The sequence below is a fragment of the Triticum aestivum genome, chromosome 6D (assembly GCF_018294505.1).
Source record: "Triticum aestivum cultivar Chinese Spring chromosome 6D, IWGSC CS RefSeq v2.1, whole genome shotgun sequence".
NCBI classification, from domain to species: Eukaryota; Viridiplantae; Streptophyta; class Magnoliopsida; order Poales; family Poaceae; genus Triticum; species Triticum aestivum.
Window position 1 is genome coordinate 336,883,841 of NC_057811.1, and position 6,511 is coordinate 336,890,351.

At 43.0% G+C, this 6,511-nt stretch overlaps 1 pseudogene; it reads left to right on the plus strand.

Annotated features, from left to right (window-relative positions):
* The first annotated feature begins 602 nt into the window (after positions 1-602).
* On the plus strand, positions 603-4,206 carry LOC123142604 (protein FAR1-RELATED SEQUENCE 5-like; annotated as a pseudogene).
* Positions 4,207-6,511: the final 2,305 nt, after the last annotated feature.

Consider the following 6,511-nt stretch of genomic DNA (forward strand, 5'->3'; position numbering starts at 1 on the left):
GCGGACTTATGGTGGTTGACCACCATGACGGTGGTTATCCTGGATGGTCATACGTGCATCGTGATCTGGAATCAGTCAATTCAATGGTAGGCTTAAAGCTGCTGCGGGCCTGGACACAGCCTACGACAAGTGTAGCCGTATATGTTTGGCACATCTGCTTTGGTCATGTACCGCCACTGGGCCGGCTCGACCGCATCTGCTCCAGTAGTTTGGCCCATAACCAGCGTTTTTGAAATAGCACATGATTAGTGACTTGTGGTTCCCCCACGCTGTCCCGGATGGTGGCCCACTAGCCGACTCACCACCACCACTCGTCGCCGCACCTTTCCTCTTCTTGCCTCCTGCCTCTCTTGCTCTGTACCAAACACCGGCGGCGCGGCCATCCTCTCCCCGGCAATATGGTCTCCTCTGGAGGCCAGTTCATGGGTACATCTCCTTCCCGACCGTAACCACACCCCCACTATCAGATCCTCTGCTGATTAGCCATAGAATTGGCTGTTCTAACCCTAGCCTCTCCCTTGGCATCAGGTTCCTAATTGGTCCAGAGGAGGCCACCGGCGGCGATCTCCCAATAGAGTCCCAGGCTTCTATGAGCGGCACCAATGGCCAGATTCGCCCTAGAGGAGATGCCGGAGACGAAGGCCAGGGAGCGGATTTATTTGGCAATGCCGGCTTCAATGTGTGCTCGGAGGCTATGAGCGGCTAGACTAGGAGGTAAATATTGGTCCCACGTTCCTGAGGATAGGATAGATGTATTTGTTGTTTTGCAGCCTAATTATGTAGTTCGCTAGTTGATTTCATAGATAATGGGGGTGTTCACCAATGGAACATTTGAGTAAAGTTAGTTTCCGGCAGTGGGATTTGCCCCAGACATACAAGTCATGTGTGTGCTTGCTGTTGTAGTTCTTTAAATCGAAGGAATGGTTGGTGTACCTAGCTATGTGATTTCTTTTCAAATTAACAAGAATTTCCAGCAGTGGGATTTGCCCTAGACATACAAGTCATGTGTGTGGTTACTGCTGTAGTTTTTTAAATCAAAGGAATGGTTTGTGTACCTAGCTGTGTGATTTCTTTTCAAATTAACAAGTGTGCCAAGAGTTAGGATTATAAAGTGGTTATCTCGCACTAAATCTGTTGCTTTAGTTATTTGATTCTGGTATATGTTGTAACTATTCTCTAGTTTAAGTGATGCAAGAATGAGTAATCTATGAGAATTCAGTTCATAAATGGTTGGACATATATATTTCTATTTTAGTATGCTTTGTTAGCAACCGGTCCATCATATTAGATATAATTTTTTTGTAATCTATGCTATATAGCTACGAGGGTACACAAAATGTGTTTTAAGTTATGTTGTTGCCCTGGAAATATAGTCAGCAATTTTTTTAAACTCCTTATTTGTCTGTAAATTGTTCAGGGTCCGGATAGGCAAAGGACCTGAAGTTAGGAATCTGAATCCCAACAGGAAAACTGTGCTAGAATTGTCTGTAAGGGCATATGCTGAGAAGCGCAATGGAATGGTTGTGAATCCAACAGTTGGGGCATCGTTCGACTCGATTGATGAGGCGTACGAGTTCTACAATCTATATTCGTGGGAGTGTGGTTTTGGTGTCCGCCTTTCGTCGAGCAGGATGAACGTTGATAGGAAGAGATGCATGCAAGAGATTGTATGCGCATGTGCGGTACATGCCGAAAAAGGCTGGATATGTTTTTTGTTTTTTGACTTTATTATATTCTTTCAATGATTTTAAAATGTCAATGCCGTGTTGTGGATGCATTCTCACCCGCACAATTTTTCCATGTTAACAATCAGGGCAAGCCACTGAAGGAGAACACCAAATCAGCGAGATGTGGATGCACGGCTATGATTAGGCTGCTTAGAGCTAGTGATAATGGCTGGTACATATCAGAACATAAAGAAGATCATAATCACCCATTGTCTCTGACGTGTGGAGAGAAAATGCATTGGAAATCACATAGGCATATTGACCGGTACGCGAAGGACCTGGTAAAGCAACTACACGACAACAATGTAGGGCTTCGCAAGGTGTTCAGCATAGTTGGTAGTTTCTTTGGATCAGTGGAGAATGTTTCGTCCACAAAACGCTCTTTGAAAACTCTATGTTGGAAGCTTAACAAGGAGCAATCTGATTTTGATGCGATGAAGACGATAGACATTTTGTCAGAGATGAAAGCAAACGACCCTGATTTCAATTATATAGTTCAGGTAGATGATGAGAGTCGGATTAAAACTTTGATGTGGGTGACTAGCAGGGGTTGTGATCAGTATAGGTGTTTTGGGGATGTGATCACGTTTGACATGACATACCGGACAAACCTGTATGACATGCCATTTGGCATGTTTGTCGGAGTAAATAACGACTTTCAGAGTATAATCTTCGGTGGTGTGATGCTTAGAGATGAAAAGGAGGACACCTTCAAATGTGTTTTCAGAGAATTCATTCACATGGTGGGGGGGAAGCACCCAAAAATGATTCTCACAGGTTTGTGTGCAGCTCAGTTGCTTTTCCATCAGCACATGTACTATCGATTTGTTTATGATTTTTATTTGCATACTCTATAGTTGCTGATAAGCGTTTTCCTGCTGATTAATTTTTCAGATCAGGCTAGATCAATGGAAATTGCTATTGGAGTTGAGTTACCAAACTCAGTGCACCGGTAGTGTAAATGGCATGTTCTGCAGAAGGCTAAAGAGTCGATGGGGACACTTTGGAGCAAGAAAAGTGATTTCAAATTAGAGTTCCATAAGCTTGTGCACCACATGATAACAGAGGAGGAGTTCGAGGCCGGTTGGGATGATATGCTCGAGAAGTATTCTCTCCGCAAACATCCTTTCCTGACGCAGGTATACGAGGTTCGTCATAAGTGGGCGAAGCCGTACTTTAGAGGCGTGTTCTGTGCAAAAATGACCAGCACTCATCGTAGCGAGAGCGCAAACCACCTCCTAAAGGGTTACGTGCCTCCTAGGTGCCCAATGCATTTGTTCTTGAGGCAATTTGAGAAGCTCCAGTTTGACAGAGAGTCTAAGGAGAGCTTCCAGGAGAAAAGAACATCCCTGGTTAGTACAAATGCACATTTATTGTCGCATAGAACTGTTTATATTACTTATGGGGATGTTTACTGATATCTGTGCTTCCAATTTTCAGAGTGGTGTTACTTTAAAAGTAAATCTGCCTATCAAGAGGCATGCAAGCAAGGTTTACACACGTGCAATGTTTGAACAGTTTGGTGAAGCATTGTATAAGTCAATTCTTACGTGCTCGATGAATTGGAGCCTAGAAGACTATACAAGTTAACACATGTCGATGCATCTGCAAGAGAGAAGTGGAGCAAAGTTGAATTCAAGGTGGAAGTCAGTGAAGATGAAAGCTTCTTCAACTGCGAGTGTGGCACATTTGAGCACTCTGGCATGGTTTGTTGCCATGCATTACAGGTGGGTGCTTGTCATTGGTTGTTACCTGATCTTGTTTGTGCTGCCGATGTTTGACACATTCATCCTTTTTGATAATTATCACACATATTTTTATGTAGGTTATGATACACTTCCATTTGCCACAAATTCCTCAAAAACACATACTGAAGCACTGGACCAGGGATGCCCGTGATGTGCTTCCGGAGCATCTGGCTAGGTACCAGAAAGACAAAGGGCCTCCTTCGAGCGACACTTTCAGGCATCATGCGATGTACATAAAGGCTCTGGAGTGTGTGCAGCTGGGAGATCGCAATGTGAAGTGCTACGAGGTTTTCATGAGCCTTATGAAGGATGTTTATGCTACATTACTTCTGTTAGGCTTAGAAGCAGATGTCATGGGACTTGCCGAGCGTGAGCAGCAGGCCAACAGTGTCGCACCCTACCTTCATGATGAGAACCGTAAGATCGTTGCATCTAGGCAAACCACGGATGGTGCATCAAGCTGCTCTGGTGTTGCCGTGCCTAACAAGAAGCGGACTGCTGGTCGACCTACCACCAGCAGGGACAAACCTCCTTACGAGCAACATCTCAAGTGGTCTCGCTTCTGCTCCATTTGCAGAGTGCAAGGGCACAAGAGCACGACGTGTCCTGATAGAGGAGATTTGTCGAAGGAGCCACGGAAATTGCCAAAATGTTCAAAATGTGGAGTTATGGGACACCGCCGCAATGTGTGTGGTAAGGACAGGGGGCCTTTCGAACCAAACTTTCTCTAGATACATGAACTTGATATTCTCGATTCGTTTCAAAAAGGACCGATCATCTGGGAGAACCTTATTTGTTGTCCTATGTTTAATCATTTGTTTGTCTCTATACTCCTGGTGTGCTGCCAAAACCAAATTCCTTGGGAGTCATCCTGTATGCTGTCTGAATTAGCCTATCATTTTGCGAGGAATTTGGTTTGATTTTCTATGTTTTTAACATGTAGATGTGCTGATTCTTTTTAAAATCAATATGCATCCTGTGTCTGGTTTGATTGTTTAGGTTGTTGACAGCATGTAGATTTATGATGATTCTTTTTAGAATCAATATGCATCCTGCATCTGGTTTGACTGCCAGGTATTTTTCCAGTGGTGACTATTCGGTACACTTACTGAAAAATTAGGCCCATCAAATCTTCGATTAAAAATGAATTAGTAATTAGTTATGAAAGATAACTAGCTATGGTAATACGATCTGTTAGTTTTTATTAACCATTTTTTGTGTGTGTGCTTATTGTCGAGTGTTATTGAACACGGGAGCCCTTAAATGAAAATCTCTTTGACTTTAGAACTGTCTCTCTTGATGCCAGCCTTAGTGACTAAACAAATGTCTCTATTAATGGTAATCTTGTTATTTAAACAGACTATCTCTACTAACACTCTAGCCTCGCTGTCTACTGCATGTGGACTTGTGGACAACAATTAGTCCACGTCCCGCATGAGTCCTGGCAGCACTTGGTACGCTTTCCGTGGTCGGGCACATGAAGGATATGGACCCTGTGAAGGACTCGCACACCTGTTGGGCTGCTCGGCACGTGAATTGGGTAGAGGACCTGACAAGATTCCATAGCTGCCACTAGGTTGCCTTTTCGCCAGAATACGCGGGGCTACAGTGCCAGCTCGGACCGAAATACGCATCGTACGTGGATCACGAGGACGCTGGACGGCCATGATACCACCCGCCATGGTGGTCAACCACCATTCGCATTTTTCGAGTAACATTGCCCCTTCTCTGTTTTTCTCTTTTTTGGGCCTTATCTTTTTTTGGCCTTTTCTCTTTTTTTTCTCACATGAGACAATGCTCTAAGAATGAAGATCATCACACTTTAATTTACTTACAACTCAAAAATTACAACTTGATACTAGAACAAAATATGACTCTATATGAATGCCTCCGGTGGTGTACCGGGATGTGCAATGACTCAAGAGCGACATGTATAAAAAATGATGAATGGTGGCTTTGCCACAAATACGATGTTAACTACATGATCATGAACAGCAATATGACAATGATGATGTGTATCATAGTAAACGGAACGGTGGAAAGTTGCATGGCAATATATCTCGGAATGGCTATGGAAATGCCATAATAGGAAGGTATGGTGGCTGTTTTGAGGAAGGTATATGGTGGGTTTATGGTACCGGCGAAAGTTGCGGGGTACTAGAGAGGCTAGCAATGGTGGAAGGGTGAGAGTGCGTATAATCCATGGACTCAACATTAGTCATAAATAACTCACATTCTTATTGCAAAAATCTATTAGTCATCGAAACAAAGTACTACGCGCATGCTCCTAGGGGGATAGATTGGTAGGAAAAGACCATCGCTCGTCCCCGACTGCCACTCATAAGGAAGACAATCAAAAAATGTCTCATGCTCCAACTTCGTTACATAACGGTTCACCATACGTGCATGCTACGAGACTCAGAAACCTCAACACAAGTATTTCTCAAATTCACAACTACTCACTAGCATGACTCCAATATCACCATCTTCATGTCTCAAAACAATCATAAGGAATCAAACTTCTCATAGTACTCAATGCACTTTATATGAAAGTTTTTATTATATCCCTCTTGGATGCCTATCATATTAGGACTAAATTTATAACCAAAGCAAATTACCATGATGTTTAAAGACTCTCAAAATAATATAAGTGAAGCATGAGAGTTCATCAATTTCTATAAAATAAAATCACCGCCGTGCTCTAAAAAGATATAAGTAAAGCACTAGAGCAAAATTGCCTAGCTCAAAAGATATAAGTGAAGCACATAGAGTATTCTAATAAATCACGATTCATGCGTGTCTCTCTCAAAAAGGTGTGTACAACAAGGATGTTTGTGGGAGACCAAAAAGAAAAGACTCAAATCATACAAGACGCTCCAAGCAAAACACATATCATGTGGTGAATAAAAATATAGTCTCAAGTAAAGTTACCGATAGACGAAGACGACAGAGGTGATGCCTTCCGGGGCATCCCCAAGCTTAGGCTCTTGGTTGTCCTTGAATATTACCTTGGGGTACCTTGGGAATCCCCAAGAT